Source organism: Odontesthes bonariensis, chromosome 11 (assembly GCF_027942865.1).
Source record: "Odontesthes bonariensis isolate fOdoBon6 chromosome 11, fOdoBon6.hap1, whole genome shotgun sequence".
NCBI lineage: Eukaryota > Metazoa > Chordata > Actinopteri > Atheriniformes > Atherinopsidae > Odontesthes > Odontesthes bonariensis.
The window spans coordinates 28,722,549-28,741,738 of record NC_134516.1 but is presented as its reverse complement, the minus strand read 5'-3'; the positions used below and the strand labels follow the sequence as shown (position 1 = coordinate 28,741,738).

Sequence of the window (19,190 nt, the reverse complement as noted above, 5' to 3'; positions counted from 1 at the left end):
AGATACGCCATTGAGGGAGAGAAGTGCACAGGGTTTTTTTTAGGGTTAGAGAAGACAAAGCAGAAGAGGAATTTCTTAGAACAGGTAGAGGGAAAGAAGGGAGAGAAGATAAAAGATTTTGTAGGGATAGCGGATAGGGTAGAAGAGTTTTATAGGGATTTATTTAGGAAAGAAGAGGTAGATGAGGAGAGCATAGGGCAGGTAATAGATAAGGTGAGGGCTAGGCTAACAGAAGAGGGCAGGGACATGTGTGAGGGTGAGATAGGGACGGGAGAAATAGAGAAAGCGATAGGGGGGTTAGGGAGGAATAAGAGTCCAGGGTTGGATGGGTTGACAGGGGAATTCTACAGAGAGTTTAGAGAGGAGTTAGTGCCTGTGTTAGATAAGCTATTTAAATGGATAGAAGAAAAGGGAGAGATGCCAGTTAGTATGATGACAGGATTAGTTAGTATAATACACAAGAAAGGGGATAGGGACAGATTAGAAAACTACAGACCACTCAGCATGTTAAATGGAGATTATAAAATATTAGCACGGGTGCTAGCAAACAGGATCAAAAGAGTAATAGGGACGGTGGTGGGAAGCACACAGGCTTACAGCATACCAGGTAGGGACATAGCAGACACAATAAGTAGCATCAGGGACACGATAGATCACATGAAGGGAGGAACAGGAGGGTTAGTGGTTAGTTTAGATCTGAACAAAGCATTTGACAGAGTAGACCACACATACTTGTACAGGGTGTTAGAAAAGGTAGGGTTTGGGGAGAGGTTAGTGGGATGGATTAAGAGGTTATATGATAGGGCAGTTAGTTGTGTTAAAATAAATGGGATAATCACAGACACGTTTAGATTAGAGAGGTCAGTAAGGCAAGGGTGTCCGCTATCGGCTCTGCTGTACTCAATATCTGCAGAGCCTTTAGCGGTGATGCTGGAGAAAAACGAGAAGATCAGAGGCATAGAGTTGCCAGGGGGGCACAGAAGTTTAGTATATCAGTACGCAGATGACACGACAGTTACGGTTAGGGACAGGGAGAGCGTAGCTGAGGTTTTAGAGAGTGTAGAGCTGTATGGTAGGGCATCAGGGGCAAAATTGAACAAAGAAAAGTCAGAGGTCATGTATATAGGGGCAGGTAGAGCAGGGCAAACAGAACTAGGGTTGAAGGAGAAGAAGGATTATTTTAAAGTGTTAGGTGTAAACTTAGGGATAGAGGCCAGAGAAGGGAGAGATATGCAGTATGAAGGGCTAATGAATAGCATCAAAAAAACACTGGAGTTTTGGAAGAAGAGAGGGCTTACACTGAGGGGGAAGGTGGTGGTGGTGAATGCGCTAATAGTGAGTAAGATTGGTTATGTGATGAATGTGTTGGATGTGCCTGAGAGAGTGTTGAAGGAGATGGAGAGAATGGTGAATGAGTTTTTATGGGATGGGAAAGGAGTGAGGATAGCTAGGGAGGTGTTGGAGAATGAGTATGAGGATGGGGGGTTAAAACTAATAAATTTAGAAAGGAAAAAGAAAGCAATGAGAGTGAAAATGATGGTAAGATATTTAAAAAATAAAAAAGATCAAGTGTGGAAGGTGTTTCTAGGGAGGGCAATAGATGAATGTGGTGGATGTGGTGGGAGTGCGGTGTACATGGATTTGAAGGAAGGTATGTTGAGCGGAGTGTCTGAGTTTCATAAGGAGGTGCTGGGAGCGTGGGGGGAGTTTGTGAAAAATGTGGAGTATGGATGTCAGAATGTGAGGCAGGTGTGGGAGCAGCCAGTGTTTTTAAACCCAAAAATCACTTGTGGGGGGAGCACAATATATAATAGGCTGATGTGGAGGGCAGGGATCAGGAAAGTGAGGGATATAGTGTATGAATATGTACCAGGATTTATGAGGGCACAGGTGATGGTGGACGAGGTGAGAGAAAGGGGGGATGAGATGGCACTGAGAACGGCAGAAGGGGTTATGGGGAAAATAAGGGAGGGAATGCCGAGGGAATGGGTGAGAATGATTGAGGGTGAGGTGGGGGAAAATGAAAATGAAGCTGGAGAAATGGGAATGTATGTGGGGGAAGGGGAGGGGAGGATGAATGTAATGAGTGTGAAAGCAAGGGTGATATACAGGAGTCTGAGAAGGAAAGAAATAAAGAGACCGGCAGCAGAGAAAGTGTGGGAGAGGGTGATGGAGGACACGGATGAAAAAGGAATATGGAAAAACCTAAGGGTCAAATTTAACACCCCTGAATGTGAGAACTTTGATTTTATGTTGAGGCACAACAGAATTTTTAATAATTTAGTAATAAGCAGATTTGATGTGAATGTAAGGAAAGAATGTGATGTGTGCGGTGTGGGGGTGGAAACATGTATGCATGAGTTTGTTGAATGTGGGGAACTGGTAGAGTATTTTAAGAAAATGAGACAACTCATAAATAGATGTTGGGATAAAGAAGTGTGGGGGGAAACGGGCTGGAGAGAGGTGTGGTTGTTTGGAGTGAGGGGAAGGATGGAAGGGAAGAATGCAAATTTGCTAAATTATGTTTTAAGTCACGCCAGGTATGCTGTTAAAATGAGGAGGGACATAGCCCATTACGAGAAAAAGACAGTGGAGGTGTGGAGTATTTTTAAAAGCATCACGAAAAGGGACGTGCACAGGGTTTTAACACACTTGGGGGTAGAAGAGTTCACCGAGGGTTTTGTGGAGGGGAGCACGTTCATACAGATTGGGGAAGGGGATGTGAAGTTAGACTTTGGGTAGAGCAAGGGTGGCTTTTAATGTTTTTATTTATTTCAATGGTTTGGTGAGGGGGCCTGTGGGCGAGAGGAGAAGGAGAAGACCGACAGGCTGTTTCACTTGTCTAGTTTTGTCAAGTCGGTGTTTCTGTTAATAGTTATATTTTTATTTATATTTTTTTATTTCTATGGTTTGGTGAGGGGGCCTGTGGGCGAGAGGAGAAGGAGGAGACCTACAGGCTGTCTCACTTGTTTTAGTTTTAGTTTTAGTTTTGTCAAGTTGTTTTTTCTGTTAATAGTTATATTTTTATTTTTTCAATTTTATTTTTATTTTTATGGTTTGGTGAGGGGGCCAGTGGGCGAGAGGGAAGTGAAGAACCACAGGCTGTCTCACTAATTTTTTGTTCTGTCATAATGGATTTTTATCTTTTGGTTCCATTTATATGGTTTGGTGAGAAGGTCTGTGGGATGGGAGAGAGGGAGACGACCCAATGATAGCCTCACAAATTTGTGTTTTTGCTTTGAATGTATTGTAAATAATATATGTGTATATAAGGTTCAAATGAGTATACATGTAGATATGTAATTTGATGTATGGTGAAATTTGTACTTTTTGATAATAAAAGAGAAAAAAAAAAAAAAACACGCCCGATCTCGTCCGATCTCGGAAGCCAAGCAGGGTCGGGCCTGGTTAGTACTTGGATGGGAGACTGCTTGGGAATACCAGGTGCTGTAAGCTTTTTTCTCTTCTCTCTGCGGCCTGCATGTAACATCTGACCATCACCGTGTGCCACACAGACACCAGGAAGTTAACCAGCTTGGGCTGCTGCTGATTGGTTGGCAGACACCTCTGTTTCTGTTTGGCTCTCAGTCTCCATGTTGCTGATCCTGGATCTGCTGAGATGTCCCAGGCCATTGTTGGCTTTGATCCTCATACATTTAACTTTGTCCTGAGAAAGGACAAGTTCCAAAAAGTCAAACAGGGACTACTTTTGCATTTGACGTAGCCAAACTGCATGCGCCTGGAGAAGCCAAAAGGCTTACAGCACCTGGTATTCCCAGGCGGTCTCCCATCCAAGTACTAACCAGGCCCGACTCTGCTTGGCTTCTGAGATCTGATGAGATCAGGCGTGTTCAGGGTGGTGTGGCCGTAAGCCAGCAATGGAATCCCAAACCAGCTTTTTATAGATTCTGAAACAGAATCTGTTATTGTATTCCGACTTCTAAAATAGAACTATACCGTTTAGAGAAGACGCAGTTTATGAGCATGTCGTGGGATTGAGCTTCCCTGGTTTCTCTATATGACAACGGACACAAAACTACACACAGGGAACAGAGGAGCTTGACAGACAGTTATCTGAGAGTCCCATTTTCAGCTGCAGAGAACAATCACATCAGGGAAGTCAACGTGCAGGCTCAACAGCAGCCTCTCAAGCCAGCTCTCTGGTAAAAATAGGGGAAACGTATGGTTCCAGCACCTATATAACATATATTTGTCACAGGGACTGTGGCTTACGGCCACACCGCCCTGAACACGCCCAATCTCGTCAGATCTCGGAAGCCAAGCAGGGTCGGGCCTGGTTAGTACTTGGATGGGAGACCGCTTGGGAATACCAGGTGCTGTAAGCTTTTTTCTCTTCTCTCTGCGGCCTGCATGTAACATCTGACCATCACCGTGTGCCACACAGACACCAGGAAGTTAACCAGCTTGGGCTGCTGCTGATTGGTTGGCAGACACCTCTGTTTCTGATTGGCTCTCAGTCTCCATGTTGCTTATCCTGGATCTGCTGAGATGTCCCAGGCCATTGTTGGCTTTGATCCTCATACATTTAACTTTGTCCTGAGAAAGGACAAGTTCCAAAAAGTCAAACAGGGACTACTTTTGCATTTGACGTAGCCAAACTGCATGCGCCTGGAGAAGCCAAAAGGCTTACAGCACCTGGTATTCCCAGGCGGTCTCCCATCCAAGTACTAACCAGGCCCGACTCTGCTTGGCTTCTGAGATCTGATGAGATCAGGCGTGTTCAGGGTGGTGTGGCCGTAAGCCAGCAATGGAATCCCAAACCAGCTTTTTATAGATTCTGAAACAGAATCTGTTATTGTATTCCGACTTCTAAAATAGAACTATACCGTTTAGAGAAGACGCAGTTTATGAGCATGTCGTGGGATTGAGCTTCCCTGGTTTCTCTATATGACAACGGACACAAAACTACACACAGGGAACAGAGGAGCTTGACAGACAGTTATCTGAGAGTCCCATTTTCAGCTGCAGAGAACAATCACATCAGGGAAGTCAACGTGCAGGCTCAACAGCAGCCTCTCAAGCCAGCTCTCTGGTAAAAATAGGGGAAACGTATGGTTCCAGCACCTATATAACATATATTTGTCACAGGGACTGTGGCTTACGGCCACACCGCCCTGAACACGCCCGATCTCGTCCGATCTCGGAAGCCAAGCAGGGTCGGGCCTGGTTAGTACTTGGATGGGAGACCGCTTGGGAATACCAGGTGCTGTAAGCTTTTTTCTCTTCTCTCTGCGGCCTGCATGTAACATCTGACCATCACCGTGTGCCACACAGACACCAGGAAGTTAACCAGCTTGGGCTGCTGCTGATTGGTTGGCAGACACCTCTGTTTCTGTTTGGCTCTCAGTCTCCATGTTGCTGATCCTGGATCTGCTGAGATGTCCCAGGCCATTGTTGGCTTTGATCCTCATACATTTAACTTTGTCCTGAGAAAGGACAAGTTCCAAAAAGTCAAACAGGGACTACTTTTGCATTTGACGTAGCCAAACTGCATGCGCCTGGAGAAGCCAAAAGGCTTACAGCACCTGGTATTCCCAGGCGGTCTCCCATCCAAGTACTAACCAGGCCCGACTCTGCTTGGCTTCTGAGATCTGATGAGATCAGGCGTGTTCAGGGTGGTGTGGCCGTAAGCCAGCAATGGAATCCCAAACCAGCTTTTTATAGATTCTGAAACAGAATCTGTTATTGTATTCCGACTTCTAAAATAGAACTATACCGTTTAGAGAAGACGCAGTTTATGAGCATGTCGTGGGATTGAGCTTCCCTGGTTTCTCTATATGACAACGGACACAAAACTACACACAGGGAACAGAGGAGCTTGACAGACAGTTATCTGAGAGTCCCATTTTCAGCTGCAGAGAACAATCACATCAGGGAAGTCAACGAGCAGGCTCAACAGCAGCCTCTCAAGCCAGCTCTCTGGTAAAAATAGGGGAAACGTATGGTTCCAGCACCTATATAACATATATTTGTCACAGGGACTGTGGCTTACGGCCACACCGCCCTGAACACGCCCGATCTCGTCTGATCTCGGAAGCCAAGCAGGGTCGGGCCTGGTTAGTACTTGGATGGGAGACCGCTTGGGAATACCAGGTGCTGTAAGCTTTTTTCTCTTCTCTCTGCGGCCTGCATGTAACATCTGACCATCACCGTGTGCCACACAGACACCAGGAAGTTAACCAGCTTGGGCTGCTGCTGATTGGTTGGCAGACACCTCTGTTTCTGTTTGGCTCTCAGTCTCCATGTTGCTGATCCTGGATCTGCTGAGATGTCCCAGGCCATTGTTGGCTTTGATCCTCATACATTTAACTTTGTCCTGAGAAAGGACAAGTTCCAAAAAGTCAAACAGGGACTACTTTTGCATTTGACGTAGCCAAACTGCATGCGCCTGGAGAAGCCAAAAGGCTTACAGCACCTGGTATTCCCAGGCGGTCTCCCATCCAAGTACTAACCAGGCCCGACTCTGCTTGGCTTCTGAGATCTGATGAGATCAGGCGTGTTCAGGGTGGTGTGGCCGTAAGCCAGCAATGGAATCCCAAACCAGCTTTTTATAGATTCTGAAACAGAATCTGTTATTGTATTCCGACTTCTAAAATAGAACTATACCGTTTAGAGAAGACGCAGTTTATGAGCATGTCGTGGGATTGAGCTTCCCTGGTTTCTCTATATGACAACGGACACAAAACTACACACAGGGAACAGAGGAGCTTGACAGACAGTTATCTGAGAGTCCCATTTTCAGCTGCAGAGAACAATCACATCAGGGAAGTCAACGAGCAGGCTCAACAGCAGCCTCTCAAGCCAGCTCTCTGGTAAAAATAGGGGAAACGTATGGTTCCAGCACCTATATAACATATATTTGTCACAGGGACTGTGGCTTACGGCCACACCGCCCTGAACACGCCCGATCTCGTCTGATCTCGGAAGCCAAGCAGGGTCGGGCCTGGTTAGTACTTGGATGGGAGACCGCTTGGGAATACCAGGTGCTGTAAGCTTTTTTCTCTTCTCTCTGCGGCCTGCATGTAACATCTGACCATCACCGTGTGCCACACAGACACCAGGAAGTTAACCAGCTTGGGCTGCTGCTGATTGGTTGGCAGACACCTCTGTTTCTGTTTGGCTCTCAGTCTCCATGTTGCTGATCCTGGATCTGCTGAGATGTCCCAGGCCATTGTTGGCTTTGATCCTCATACATTTAACTTTGTCCTGAGAAAGGACAAGTTCCAAAAAGTCAAACAGGGACTACTTTTGCATTTGACGTAGCCAAACTGCATGCGCCTGGAGAAGCCAAAAGGCTTACAGCACCTGGTATTCCCAGGCGGTCTCCCATCCAAGTACTAACCAGGCCCGACTCTGCTTGGCTTCTGAGATCTGATGAGATCAGGCGTGTTCAGGGTGGTGTGGCCATAAGCCAGCAATGGAATCCCAAACCAGCTTTTTATAGATTCTGAAACAGAATCTGTTATTGTATTCCGACTTCTAAAATAGAACTATACCGTTTAGAGAAGACGCAGTTTATGAGCATGTCGTGGGATTGAGCTTCCCTGGTTTCTCTATATGACAACGGACACAAAACTACACACAGGGAACAGAGGAGCTTGACAGACAGTTATCTGAGAGTCCCATTTTCAGCTGCAGAGAACAATCACATCAGGGAAGTCAACGTGCAGGCTCAACAGCAGCCTCTCAAGCCAGCTCTCTGGTAAAAATAGGGGAAACGTATGGTTCCAGCACCTATATAACATATATTTGTCACAGGGACTGTGGCTTACGGTCACACCGCCCTGAACACGCCCGATCTCGTCCGATCTCGGAAGCCAAGCAGGGTCGGGCCTGGTTAGTACTTGGATGGGAGACCGCTTGGGAATACCAGGTGCTGTAAGCTTTTTTCTCTTCTCTCTGCGGCCTGCATGTAACATCTGACCATCACCGTGTGCCACACAGACACCAGGAAGTTAACCAGCTTGGGCTGCTGCTGATTGGTTGGCAGACACCTCTGTTTCTGTTTGGCTCTCAGTCTCCATGTTGCTGATCCTGGATCTGCTGAGATGTCCCAGGCCATTGTTGGCTTTGATCCTCATACATTTAACTTTGTCCTGAGAAAGGACAAGTTCCAAAAAGTCAAACAGGGACTACTTTTGCATTTGATGTAGCCAAACTGCATGCGCCTGGAGAAGCCAAAAGGCTTACATCACCTGGTATTCCCAGGCGGTCTCCCATCCAAGTACTAACCAGGCCCGACTCTGCTTGGCTTCTGAGATCTGATGAGATCAGGCGTGTTCAGGGTGGTGTGGCCATAAGCCAGCAATGGAATCCCAAACCAGCTTTTTATAGATTCTGAAACAGAATCTGTTATTGTATTCCGACTTCTAAAATAGAACTATACCGTTTAGAGAAGACGCAGTTTATGAGCATGTCGTGGGATTGAGCTTCCCTGGTTTCTCTATATGACAACGGACACAAAACTACACACAGGGAACAGAGGAGCTTGACAGACAGTTATCTGAGAGTCCCATTTTCAGCTGCAGAGAACAATCACATCAGGGAAGTCAACGTGCAGGCTCAACAGCAGCCTCTCAAGCCAGCTCTCTGGTAAAAATAGGGGAAACGTATGGTTCCAGCACCTATATAACATATATTTGTCACAGGGACTGTGGCTTACGGTCACACCGCCCTGAACACGCCCGATCTCGTCCGATCTCGGAAGCCAAGCAGGGTCGGGCCTGGTTAGTACTTGGATGGGAGACCGCTTGGGAATACCAGGTGCTGTAAGCTTTTTTCTCTTCTCTCTGCGGCCTGCATGTAACATCTGACCATCACCGTGTGCCACACAGACACCAGGAAGTTAACCAGCTTGGGCTGCTGCTGATTGGTTGGCAGACACCTCTGTTTCTGTTTGGCTCTCAGTCTCCATGTTGCTGATCCTGGATCTGCTGAGATGTCCCAGGCCATTGTTGGCTTTGATCCTCATACATTTAACTTTGTCCTGAGAAAGGACAAGTTCCAAAAAGTCAAACAGGGACTACTTTTGCATTTGACGTAGCCAAACTGCATGCGCCTGGAGAAGCCAAAAGGCTTACAGCACCTGGTATTCCCAGGCGGTCTCCCATCCAAGTACTAACCAGGCCCGACTCTGCTTGGCTTCTGAGATCTGATGAGATCAGGCGTGTTCAGGGTGGTGTGGCCATAAGCCAGCAATGGAATCCCAAACCAGCTTTTTATAGATTCTGAAACAGAATCTGTTATTGTATTCCGACTTCTAAAATAGAACTATACCGTTTAGAGAAGACGCAGTTTATGAGCATGTCGTGGGATTGAGCTTCCCTGGTTTCTCTATATGACAACGGACACAAAACTACACACAGGGAACAGAGGAGCTTGACAGACAGTTATCTGAGAGTCCCATTTTCAGCTGCAGAGAACAATCACATCAGGGAAGTCAACGTGCAGGCTCAACAGCAGCCTCTCAAGCCAGCTCTCTGGTAAAAATAGGGGAAACGTATGGTTCCAGCACCTATATAACATATATTTGTCACAGGGACTGTGGCTTACGGCCACACTGCCCTGAACACGCCAGATCTCGTCCGATCTCGGAAGCCAAGCAGGGTCGGGCCTGGTTAGTACTTGGATGGGAGACCGCTTGGGAATACCAGGTGCTGTAAGCTTTTTTCTCTTCTCTCTGCGGCCTGCATGTAACATCTGACCATCACCGTGTGCCACACAGACACCAGGAAGTTAACCAGCTTGGGCTGCTGCTGATTGGTTGGCAGACACCTCTGTTTCTGTTTGGCTCTCAGTCTCCATGTTGCTGATCCTGGATCTGCTGAAATGTCCCAGGCCATTGTTGGCTTTGATCCTCATACATTTAACTTTGTCCTGAGAAAGGACAAGTTCCAAAAAGTCAAACAGGGACTACTTTTGCATTTGACGTAGCCAAACTGCATGCGCCTGGAGAAGCCAAAAGGCTTACAGCACCTGGTATTCCCAGGCGGTCTCCCATCCAAGTACTAACCAGGCCCGACTCTGCTTGGCTTCTGAGATCTGATGAGATCAGGCGTGTTCAGGGTGGTGTGGCCATAAGCCAGCAATGGAATCCCAAACCAGCTTTTTATAGATTCTGAAACAGAATCTGTTATTGTATTCCGACTTCTAAAATAGAACTATACCGTTTAGAGAAGACGCAGTTTATGAGCATGTCGTGGGATTGAGCTTCCCTGGTTTCTCTATATGACAACGGACACAAAACTACACACAGGGAACAGAGGAGCTTGACAGACAGTTATCTGAGAGTCCCATTTTCAGCTGCAGAGAACAATCACATCAGGGAAGTCAACGTGCAGGCTCAACAGCAGCCTCTCAAGCCAGCTCTCTGGTAAAAATAGGGGAAACGTATGGTTCCAGCACCTATATAACATATATTTGTCACAGGGACTGTGGCTTACGGCCACACTGCCCTGAACACGCCAGATCTCGTCCGATCTCGGAAGCCAAGCAGGGTCGGGCCTGGTTAGTACTTGGATGGGAGACCGCTTGGGAATACCAGGTGCTGTAAGCTTTTTTCTCTTCTCTCTGCGGCCTGCATGTAACATCTGACCATCACCGTGTGCCACACAGACACCAGGAAGTTAACCAGCTTGGGCTGCTGCTGATTGGTTGGCAGACACCTCTGTTTCTGTTTGGCTCTCAGTCTCCATGTTGCTGATCCTGGATCTGCTGAGATGTCCCAGGCCATTGTTGGCTTTGATCCTCATACATTTAACTTTGTCCTGAGAAAGGACAAGTTCCAAAAAGTCAAACAGGGACTACTTTTGCATTTGACGTAGCCAAACTGCATGCGCCTGGAGAAGCCAAAAGGCTTACAGCACCTGGTATTCCCAGGCGGTCTCCCATCCAAGTACTAACCAGGCCCGACTCTGCTTGGCTTCTGAGATCTGGCGTGTTCAGGGTGGTGTGGCCGTAAGCCAGCAATGGAATCCCAAACCAGCTTTTTATAGATTCTGAAACAGAATCTGTTATTGTATTCCGACTTCTAAAATAGAACTATACCGTTTAGAGAAGACGCAGTTTATGAGCATGTCGTGGGATTGAGCTTCCCTGGTTTCTCTATATGACAACGGACACAAAACTACACACAGGGAACAGAGGAGCTTGACAGACAGTTATCTGAGAGTCCCATTTTCAGCTGCAGAGAACAATCACATCAGGGAAGTCAACGTGCAGGCTCAACAGCAGCCTCTCAAGCCAGCTCTCTGGTAAAAATAGGGGAAACGTATGGTTCCAGCACCTATATAACATATATTTGTCACAGGGACTGTGGCTTACGGCCACACCGCCCTGAACACGCCCGATCTCGTCCGATCTCGGAAGCCAAGCAGGGTCGGGCCTGGTTAGTACTTGGATGGGAGACCGCTTGGGAATGGCTCATGACCCCCCCAAGTACATATTGCTCAACCCTGGGATCGATCGAAAATGATCAAAACGGATGGTGCCATCTGGTGGTCAAAATCCTGAAGTGTTATTTACGGAAATTGTTATGTACAAAGCCTGATTTCCTTTCTAATTTCTTGAATTTCCCCATGGGGATCAATAAAGTATCTATCTATCTATCTATTGAAATCCACTAGTCTGCTGAATGTTTTGTGTATTATTTTCATAGTTTCAGTTGATGAGATTCATATAGTCAAGTGGAAAAGTGTGTAACTGTTACATTTTTGGGCTGAATTAAGAAAGGGTGTAATGTATCAGTGAATTGATGTGTTATCTTACACTATCCCAACCCTTCTGAAACCCAAGCATACAGAGACTCCAAAATACTTGAAATACTTTGACAACTTTTATTTTTCATCCAGAATGTGTTTCATTTAAAAGGCAATGCATGAAAACACAAGTATACAAGATCTGTTTGGTTTAAAGCTCGCTCACCACGACAGGGTACAGATCTACGAGCGAGAACACGAGACAAGACGAGAGACAAACATGTGCTACCATTTGCAATCATTTAGTTAAACATGGAGCTGACAGACATACAAACATCACAAAGACATGAAGCTGACAAAAACAAACAACACGCATGACAAAAACACAGATTATCTGAACATGAACAACCACTAAAGGGTATGTAAACTGATTGTGTTAGATCAGAACTGATTACGGTTAAAATGATTGAGGTTAGATTGGCCTTGATACTGAACAAAGGCCAGAACATGTTTGTATAAAAAGATGATAAAGTGCATTTTAACAGCAACATAAATAAAAAAACAAACACAAGAACTGTAAAGTGCATTATTTGTAACTTTTGAACTATATAAATAATAGATTATACTTTGAAACACAAACACACACGCACACACACACACAAACAAACAAAGTTATTTACACAATTATTTACAGTTATTTACACAGTTCCCCTCTTTTCCAACTCTGCATCCACCACACATTTAAAGTGTATGAAGCTGTCGTACACCACACTGTCAAACCCAGAGGTGGTGGATTTCCTAGTGGTTGGACAGTAGGAAAAAATTTTCTGGGTGCTTCCAGCCACTTTGTCCTTGGGAAGTGTGTACCTCTTCCGCTGTCCACCACAATTAGGCACGTGGCAAGCCCCACATGGCCGCAAGGACTTGTTCGGCACGAGTGCCGAGACTGTTGGTGCAGGAGGTACAAAGCTCTGGCTGCACGATGGCCCACGAAACAGGACGGAGGGAGCCTGTGGCTGTGAGGGGAGAACCAGCAGAATGGGTGCTGCCGACACAGGGGGTGGTCCATAGGTGGATGCAGCAGGCTTTGGCTGGAGGTGGGTGGATGCAGCAGGCCCTGGCAGAATGGGGGTGGGCGCAGCAGGCTTTGGACGAGTGGAGGAGGACGACGCTGTGGGCTGAATGGGCCGTCTCACAGAAGGCACAGGCTCTGGCTCTTCAACAAATATTCTGGAAATATAAAATACACATGTAATGAGTATCGATATGACGTATGTGCTATTTGCTTTCCACAGCCAACAGGTGAAACAAAGTGCTTATGACAACTTACCTCCGCTTCTCACCACGCCTTTTTCCAGCCTCGTGATGAACGTGCTGGTACTGGACCTGAGGCCGGTCTGGTGGTGGGAGGGACGTTGGCAGCGCAGGAGCTTCAGGGAACGGTGCGTCTGACAGCACTTTCAGGTGAGGCGTCACCTTCGGCAGTACTGCCGTCCTGGCACACAGAGCTGGCGAGGTCTCCCCAGGTGGTCAGCTGCGTGCTGACCGACGCCTCGGAACTGTCCAGGACACTCTCTGAAGAGAACACAACAAAAATGTATCAACTGCATTGCTCGATACATACTGATGAATTTCACGTGGCACAAACACAAGTTCTAGCAGCTCCACAGCATACTACAAAAAATTTCATGTTCATTTCAGCATAATACTACTATACCTGCAGCAGCCAACAACTCGGCATCGGTGGTGTAGTTGGGGTCTTTCTGAGAGAGGTCGGGGACGGTCGGAGGAGCCCAGTCTTTCTTTGATTGAGCTTTCTGCAGAAATTAAAATACAACTATAGACTAATCTCATAAAATAATACTTTTACTAATACTGGTTACTGCTTAACATCAATTACTCAGGTCTAAAAGGTAACTGAGTTTATCTTACCTTCAACCTCCTGTCAAGGTGACATGTGACAGGAGGGAACTCTCTGGCGTACTCGAGCAGTCGCTCCTTCTGCCATTTCATCAGCTCGTTCTGCTCTCCCTGCTGACAGTACTCGAACAGCAACCACACCAGCCAGCCGACATTGTTTTCAATAAGCCACCTGAAGGTCTGACCGGCGTACTTCCCAAACACGATGACCAGCTGACCTTTCCACAGCTCACCCCCGGACCTCTTGGCAGCCGCCTCTACTGTCTTGGGATCCAGCCATGTAGGGTCAACAATGGTGCTGGGTGCCTCGTCAGGTTGGACTTTTCAGTAAAAATCTTGTCGCACACGCTGCACCGATGCGGCTTCTCCATGTTTCATCTGGTACAGTAAAAAGTGAATAAATGAGTAAAACTAAAAGCAGATGAGGGCTTAAATACATTTTTAGAGACCCTACAGCCCTCATAAAAGTAGTAACCAAAAACAGCCCATTCATTCATCACTTTGTTTTTAGCATACAAATCGTTGACATGTTTACACCTCTAAAGCATATTTCCACATCGAATTTCAAATCCAAATTGTTGTAACACCATCTCTATGATCTTAAGAAGCGAGGTAGAGTGTCTGATCACGTTTTTAAAGTATTTCCAGGGATCGTCAGGTTACATTACAGTGGCGATTGGTAGGTCATTCATTTTCACAGCACCATGCTAATCGTTTTTGCCAGTTTTAAGAGAATCATTCAACACAGCAAAAGTGACATCTAGCTGGCTAAATGCACCACCGATTTACCAACAGAAAGAGCTAAGAATGAAGAATATTGAACTTAGTTGAGAGAAACGGGAGCGTCAAATGTGTACTGTAGGCTATCGCTGGATTCGCCGGTTCAGCTGTTAACAGTCGCGTTAATCTGCCGGTTTTCATAGAAACATTCAACACAGCAAAAGTGACACCTAGCTGGCTAAATGCACCATCAAATTACCAACAGAAAGAGCTAAGAATGAAGAAAATTGAACTTACCTGAGGGAAACGAGAAAGTCAAATGTGTATCGCTAGATTTGACAGTTACCGGCGACCGCCATCTTGGTTTGAAATGCAGACGACCCCAGTGTGACGTCACACACGTGCGTGAGCCTGCGTGAGCCTGATCGCTCAATGATTGGTCTGTTGAGCGCTCAGCTCTGCTCAGCATTGCTCAACCATTGGCTGATCGCTGCTCAGCTCTGCTCAGCATTGCTCAACCATTGGACGGCTGACGATCGCTTTAGTACTTGGAGGAGAATTCGCCTGGGAATACCAGGTGCTGTAAGCTTTTTTCTCTTCTCTCTGCGGCCTGCATGTAACATCTGACCATCACCGTGTGCCACACAGACACCAGGAAGTTAACCAGCTTGGGCTGCTGCTGATTGGTTGGCAGACACCTCTGTTTCTGTTTGGCTCTCAGTCTCCATGTTGCTGATCCTGGATCTGCTGAGATGTCCCAGGCCATTGTTGGCTTTGATCCTCATACATTTAACTTTGTCCTGAGAAAGGACAAGTTCCAAAAAGTCAAACAGGGACTACTTTTGCATTTGACGTAGCCAAACTGCATGCGCCTGGAGAAGCCAAAAGGCTTACAGCACCTGGTATTCCCAGGCGGTCTCCCATCCAAGTACTAACCAGGCCCGACTCTGCTTGGCTTCTGAGATCTGATGAGATCAGGCGTGTTCAGGGTGGTGTGGCCGTAAGCCAGCAATGGAATCCCAAACCAGCTTTTTATAGATTCTGAAACAGAATCTGTTATTGTATTCCGACTTCTAAAATAGAACTATACCGTTTAGAGAAGACGCAGTTTATGAGCATGTCGTGGGATTGAGCTTCCCTGGTTTCTCTATATGACAACGGACACAAAACTACACACAGGGAACAGAGGAGCTTGACAGACAGTTATCTGAGAGTCCCATTTTCAGCTGCAGAGAACAATCACATCAGGGAAGTCAACGTGCAGGCTCAACAGCAGCCTCTCAAGCCAGCTCTCTGGTAAAAATAGGGGAAACGTATGGTTCCAGCACCTATATAACATATATTTGTCACAGGGACTGTGGCTTACGGCCACACTGCCCTGAACACGCCCGATCTCGTCCGATCTCGGAAGCCAAGCAGGGTCGGGCCTGGTTAGTACTTGGATGGGAGACCGCTTGGGAATACCAGGTGCTGTAAGCTTTTTTCTCTTCTCTCTGCGGCCTGCATGTAACATCTGACCATCACCGTGTGCCACACAGACACCAGGAAGTTAACCAGCTTGGGCTGCTGCTGATTGGTTGGCAGACACCTCTGTTTCTGTTTGGCTCTCAGTCTCCATGTTGCTGATCCTGGATCTGCTGAGATGTCCCAGGCCATTGTTGGCTTTGATCCTCATACATTTAACTTTGTCCTGAGAAAGGACAAGTTCCAAAAAGTCAAACAGGGACTACTTTTGCATTTGACGTAGCCAAACTGCATGCGCCTGGAGAAGCCAAAAGGCTTACAGCACCTGGTATTCCCAGGCGGTCTCCCATCCAAGTACTAACCAGGCCCGACTCTGCTTGGCTTCTGAGATCTGATGAGATCAGGCGTGTTCAGGGTGGTGTGGCCGTAAGCCAGCAATGGAATCCCAAACCAGCTTTTTATAGATTCTGAAACAGAATCTGTTATTGTATTCCGACTTCTAAAATAGAACTATACCGTTTAGAGAAGACGCAGTTTATGAGCATGTCGTGGGATTGAGCTTCCCTGGTTTCTCTATATGACAACGGACACAAAACTACACACAGGGAACAGAGGAGCTTGACAGACAGTTATCTGAGAGTCCCATTTTCAGCTGCAGAGAACAATCACATCAGGGAAGTCAACGTGCAGGCTCAACAGCAGCCTCTCAAGCCAGCTCTCTGGTAAAAATAGGGGAAACGTATGGTTCCAGCACCTATATAACATATATTTGTCACAGGGACTGTGGCTTACGGTCACACTGCCCTGAACACGCCAGATCTCGTCCGATCTCGGAAGCCAAGCAGGGTCGGGCCTGGTTAGTACTTGGATGGGAGACCGCTTGGGAATACCAGGTGCTGTAAGCTTTTTTCTCTTCTCTCTGCGGCCTGCATGTAACATCTGACCATCACCGTGTGCCACACAGACACCAGGAAGTTAACCAGCTTGGGCTGCTGCTGATTGGTTGGCAGACACCTCTGTTTCTGTTTGGCTCTCAGTCTCCATGTTGCTGATCCTGGATCTGCCGAGATGTCCCAGGCCATTGTTGGCTTTGATCCTCATACATTTAACTTTGTCCTGAGAAAGGACAAGTTCCAAAAAGTCAAACAGGGACTACTTTTGCATTTGACGTAGCCAAACTGCATGCGCCTGGAGAAGCCAAAAGGCTTACAGCACCTGGTATTCCCAGGCGGTCTCCCATCCAAGTACTAACCAGGCCCGACTCTGCTTGGCTTCTGAGATCTGATGAGATCAGGCGTGTTCAGGGTGGTGTGGCCGTAAGCCAGCAATGGAATCCCAAACCAGCTTTTTATAGATTCTGAAACAGAATCTGTTATTGTATTCCGACTTCTAAAATAGAACTATACCGTTTAGAGAAGACGCAGTTTATGAGCATGTCGTGGGATTGAGCTTCCCTGGTTTCTCTATATGACAACGGACACAAAACTACACACAGGGAACAGAGGAGCTTGACAGACAGTTATCTGAGAGTCCCATTTTCAGCTGCAGAGAACAATCACATCAGGGAAGTCAACGTGCAGGCTCAACAGCAGCCTCTCAAGCCAGCTCTCTGGTAAAAATAGGGGAAACGTATGGTTCCAGCACCTATATAACATATATTTGTCACAGGGACTGTGGCTTACGGCCACACCGCCCTGAACACGCCCGATCTCGTCCGATCTCGGAAGCCAAGCAGGGTCGGGCCTGGTTAGTACTTGGATGGGAGACCGCTTGGGAATACCAGGTGCTGTAAGCTTTTTTCTCTTCTCTCTGCGGCCTGCATGTAACATCTGACCATCACCGTGTGCCACACAGACACCAGGAAGTTAACCAGCTTGGGCTGCTGCTGATTGGTTGGCAGACACCTCTGTTTCTGTTTGGCTCTCAGTCTCCATGTTGCTGATCCTGGATCTGCTGAGATGTCCCAGGCCATTGTTGGCTTTGATCCTCATACATTTAACTTTGTCCTGAGAAAGGACAAGTTCCAAAAAGTCAAACAGGGACTACTTTTGCATTTGACGTAGCCAAACTGCATGCGCCTGGAGAAGCCAAAAGGCTTACAGTACCTGGTATTCCCAGGCGGTCTCCCATCCAAGTACTTACCAGGCCCGACTCTGCTTGGCTTCTGAGATCTGATGAGATCAGGCGTGTTCAGGGTGGTGTGGCCGTAAGCCAGCAATGGAATCCCAAACCAGCTTTTTATAGATTCTGAAACAGAATCTGTTATTGTATTCCGACTTCTAAAATAGAACTATACCGTTTAGAGAAGACGCAGTTTATGAGCATGTCGTGGGATTGAGCTTCCCTGGTTTCTCTATATGACAACGGACACAAAACTACACACAGGGAACAGAGGAGCTTGACAGACAGTTATCTGAGAGTCCCATTTTCAGCTGCAGAGAACAATCACATCAGGGAAGTCAACGTGCAGGATCAACAGCAGCCTCTCAAGCCAGCTCTCTGGTAAAAATAGGGGAAACGTATGGTTCCAGCACCTATATAACATATATTTGTCACAGGGACTGTGGCTTACGGCCACACCGCCCTGAACACGCCCGATCTCGTCCGATCTCGGAAGCCAAGCAGGGTCGGGCCTGGTTAGTACTTGGATGGGAGACCGCTTGGGAATACCAGGTGCTGTAAGCTTTTTTCTCTTCTCTCTGCGGCCTGCATGTAACATCTGACCATCACCGTGTGCCACACAGACACCAGGAAGTTAACCAGCTTGGGCTGCTGCTGATTGGTTGGCAGACACCTCTGTTTCTGTTTGGCTCTCAGTCTCCATGTTGCTGATCCTGGATCTGCTGAGATGTCCCAGGCCATTGTTGGCTTTGATCCTCATACATTTAACTTTGTCCTGAGAAAGGACAAGTTCCAAAAAGTCAAACAGGGACTACTTTTGCATTTGACGTAGCCAAACTGCATGCGCCTGGAGAAGCCAAAAGGCTTACAGCACCTGGTATTCCCAGGCGGTCTCCCATCCAAGTACTAACCAGGCCCGACTCTGCTTGGCTTCTGAGATCTGATGAGATCAGGCATGTTTTTTTTTTTTTCTCTTTTATTATCAAAAAGTACAAATTTCAAAATACATCAAATTACATATTTACATGCATACTCATTTGAACCTTATATACACATATATTATTTACAATACAGTCAAAGCAAAAACACAAATTTTTGAGGCTATCATTGGGTCTTTTCCCCCTCTTCCATCCCACAGACCTCCTCACCAAACCATATAAATGGAACCAAAAGACAGAAAACCAATATCACAAAACAAAAAGCTAGTGAGACAGCCCGTGGTTCTTCACTTCCCTCTCGCCCACAGGC

General features: G+C 46.8%; 24 non-coding genes and 2 pseudogenes across 24 annotated transcripts; 13 read left to right on the top strand and 13 right to left on the bottom strand.

The window, feature by feature from the left end:
* Positions 1–3,754: 3,754 nt before the first annotated feature.
* LOC142392275 (5S ribosomal RNA) lies at positions 3,755–3,873 on the bottom strand. Its single transcript, XR_012770936.1, has one exon. It is a non-coding gene; the product is annotated as a 5S ribosomal RNA (ribosomal RNA).
* A 354-nt stretch (positions 3,874–4,227) lies between these two features.
* LOC142393167 (5S ribosomal RNA) lies at positions 4,228–4,346 on the top strand. Its single transcript, XR_012771785.1, has one exon. It is a non-coding gene; the product is annotated as a 5S ribosomal RNA (ribosomal RNA).
* A 298-nt stretch (positions 4,347–4,644) lies between these two features.
* Positions 4,645–4,763, bottom strand: LOC142392274 (5S ribosomal RNA). The gene has a single exon (XR_012770935.1). It is a non-coding gene; the product is annotated as a 5S ribosomal RNA (ribosomal RNA).
* A 354-nt stretch (positions 4,764–5,117) lies between these two features.
* Positions 5,118–5,236, top strand: LOC142394084 (5S ribosomal RNA). Its single transcript, XR_012772482.1, has one exon. It is a non-coding gene; the product is annotated as a 5S ribosomal RNA (ribosomal RNA).
* Positions 5,237–5,534: 298 nt separating this feature from the next.
* On the bottom strand, positions 5,535–5,653 carry LOC142392273 (5S ribosomal RNA). The gene has a single exon (XR_012770934.1). It is a non-coding gene; the product is annotated as a 5S ribosomal RNA (ribosomal RNA).
* A 354-nt stretch (positions 5,654–6,007) lies between these two features.
* On the top strand, positions 6,008–6,126 carry LOC142392107 (5S ribosomal RNA). The gene has a single exon (XR_012770776.1). It is a non-coding gene; the product is annotated as a 5S ribosomal RNA (ribosomal RNA).
* Positions 6,127–6,424: 298 nt separating this feature from the next.
* Positions 6,425–6,543, bottom strand: LOC142392272 (5S ribosomal RNA). The gene has a single exon (XR_012770933.1). It is a non-coding gene; the product is annotated as a 5S ribosomal RNA (ribosomal RNA).
* Positions 6,544–6,897: 354 nt separating this feature from the next.
* Positions 6,898–7,016, top strand: LOC142392106 (5S ribosomal RNA). Its single transcript, XR_012770775.1, has one exon. It is a non-coding gene; the product is annotated as a 5S ribosomal RNA (ribosomal RNA).
* Positions 7,017–7,314: 298 nt separating this feature from the next.
* Positions 7,315–7,433, bottom strand: LOC142392990 (5S ribosomal RNA). The gene has a single exon (XR_012771616.1). It is a non-coding gene; the product is annotated as a 5S ribosomal RNA (ribosomal RNA).
* Positions 7,434–7,787: 354 nt separating this feature from the next.
* On the top strand, positions 7,788–7,906 carry LOC142392130 (5S ribosomal RNA). The gene has a single exon (XR_012770798.1). It is a non-coding gene; the product is annotated as a 5S ribosomal RNA (ribosomal RNA).
* Positions 7,907–8,204: 298 nt separating this feature from the next.
* LOC142393411 (5S ribosomal RNA) lies at positions 8,205–8,323 on the bottom strand. The gene has a single exon (XR_012772017.1). It is a non-coding gene; the product is annotated as a 5S ribosomal RNA (ribosomal RNA).
* Positions 8,324–8,677: 354 nt separating this feature from the next.
* LOC142392129 (5S ribosomal RNA) lies at positions 8,678–8,796 on the top strand. The gene has a single exon (XR_012770797.1). It is a non-coding gene; the product is annotated as a 5S ribosomal RNA (ribosomal RNA).
* A 298-nt stretch (positions 8,797–9,094) lies between these two features.
* Positions 9,095–9,213, bottom strand: LOC142392988 (5S ribosomal RNA). The gene has a single exon (XR_012771614.1). It is a non-coding gene; the product is annotated as a 5S ribosomal RNA (ribosomal RNA).
* A 354-nt stretch (positions 9,214–9,567) lies between these two features.
* On the top strand, positions 9,568–9,686 carry LOC142393278 (5S ribosomal RNA). The gene has a single exon (XR_012771890.1). It is a non-coding gene; the product is annotated as a 5S ribosomal RNA (ribosomal RNA).
* A 298-nt stretch (positions 9,687–9,984) lies between these two features.
* On the bottom strand, positions 9,985–10,103 carry LOC142392987 (5S ribosomal RNA). Its single transcript, XR_012771613.1, has one exon. It is a non-coding gene; the product is annotated as a 5S ribosomal RNA (ribosomal RNA).
* Positions 10,104–10,457: 354 nt separating this feature from the next.
* On the top strand, positions 10,458–10,576 carry LOC142393277 (5S ribosomal RNA). Its single transcript, XR_012771889.1, has one exon. It is a non-coding gene; the product is annotated as a 5S ribosomal RNA (ribosomal RNA).
* A 298-nt stretch (positions 10,577–10,874) lies between these two features.
* Positions 10,875–10,983, bottom strand: LOC142393692 (5S ribosomal RNA; annotated as a pseudogene).
* Positions 10,984–11,337: 354 nt separating this feature from the next.
* On the top strand, positions 11,338–11,460 carry LOC142393749 (5S ribosomal RNA; annotated as a pseudogene).
* Positions 11,461–15,244: 3,784 nt separating this feature from the next.
* On the bottom strand, positions 15,245–15,363 carry LOC142392271 (5S ribosomal RNA). Its single transcript, XR_012770932.1, has one exon. It is a non-coding gene; the product is annotated as a 5S ribosomal RNA (ribosomal RNA).
* Positions 15,364–15,717: 354 nt separating this feature from the next.
* LOC142392456 (5S ribosomal RNA) lies at positions 15,718–15,836 on the top strand. The gene has a single exon (XR_012771107.1). It is a non-coding gene; the product is annotated as a 5S ribosomal RNA (ribosomal RNA).
* A 298-nt stretch (positions 15,837–16,134) lies between these two features.
* On the bottom strand, positions 16,135–16,253 carry LOC142392270 (5S ribosomal RNA). Its single transcript, XR_012770931.1, has one exon. It is a non-coding gene; the product is annotated as a 5S ribosomal RNA (ribosomal RNA).
* Positions 16,254–16,607: 354 nt separating this feature from the next.
* On the top strand, positions 16,608–16,726 carry LOC142393409 (5S ribosomal RNA). The gene has a single exon (XR_012772015.1). It is a non-coding gene; the product is annotated as a 5S ribosomal RNA (ribosomal RNA).
* Positions 16,727–17,024: 298 nt separating this feature from the next.
* Positions 17,025–17,143, bottom strand: LOC142392269 (5S ribosomal RNA). The gene has a single exon (XR_012770930.1). It is a non-coding gene; the product is annotated as a 5S ribosomal RNA (ribosomal RNA).
* A 354-nt stretch (positions 17,144–17,497) lies between these two features.
* LOC142394083 (5S ribosomal RNA) lies at positions 17,498–17,616 on the top strand. The gene has a single exon (XR_012772481.1). It is a non-coding gene; the product is annotated as a 5S ribosomal RNA (ribosomal RNA).
* A 298-nt stretch (positions 17,617–17,914) lies between these two features.
* Positions 17,915–18,033, bottom strand: LOC142393185 (5S ribosomal RNA). The gene has a single exon (XR_012771802.1). It is a non-coding gene; the product is annotated as a 5S ribosomal RNA (ribosomal RNA).
* A 354-nt stretch (positions 18,034–18,387) lies between these two features.
* LOC142394082 (5S ribosomal RNA) lies at positions 18,388–18,506 on the top strand. The gene has a single exon (XR_012772480.1). It is a non-coding gene; the product is annotated as a 5S ribosomal RNA (ribosomal RNA).
* Positions 18,507–19,190: the final 684 nt, after the last annotated feature.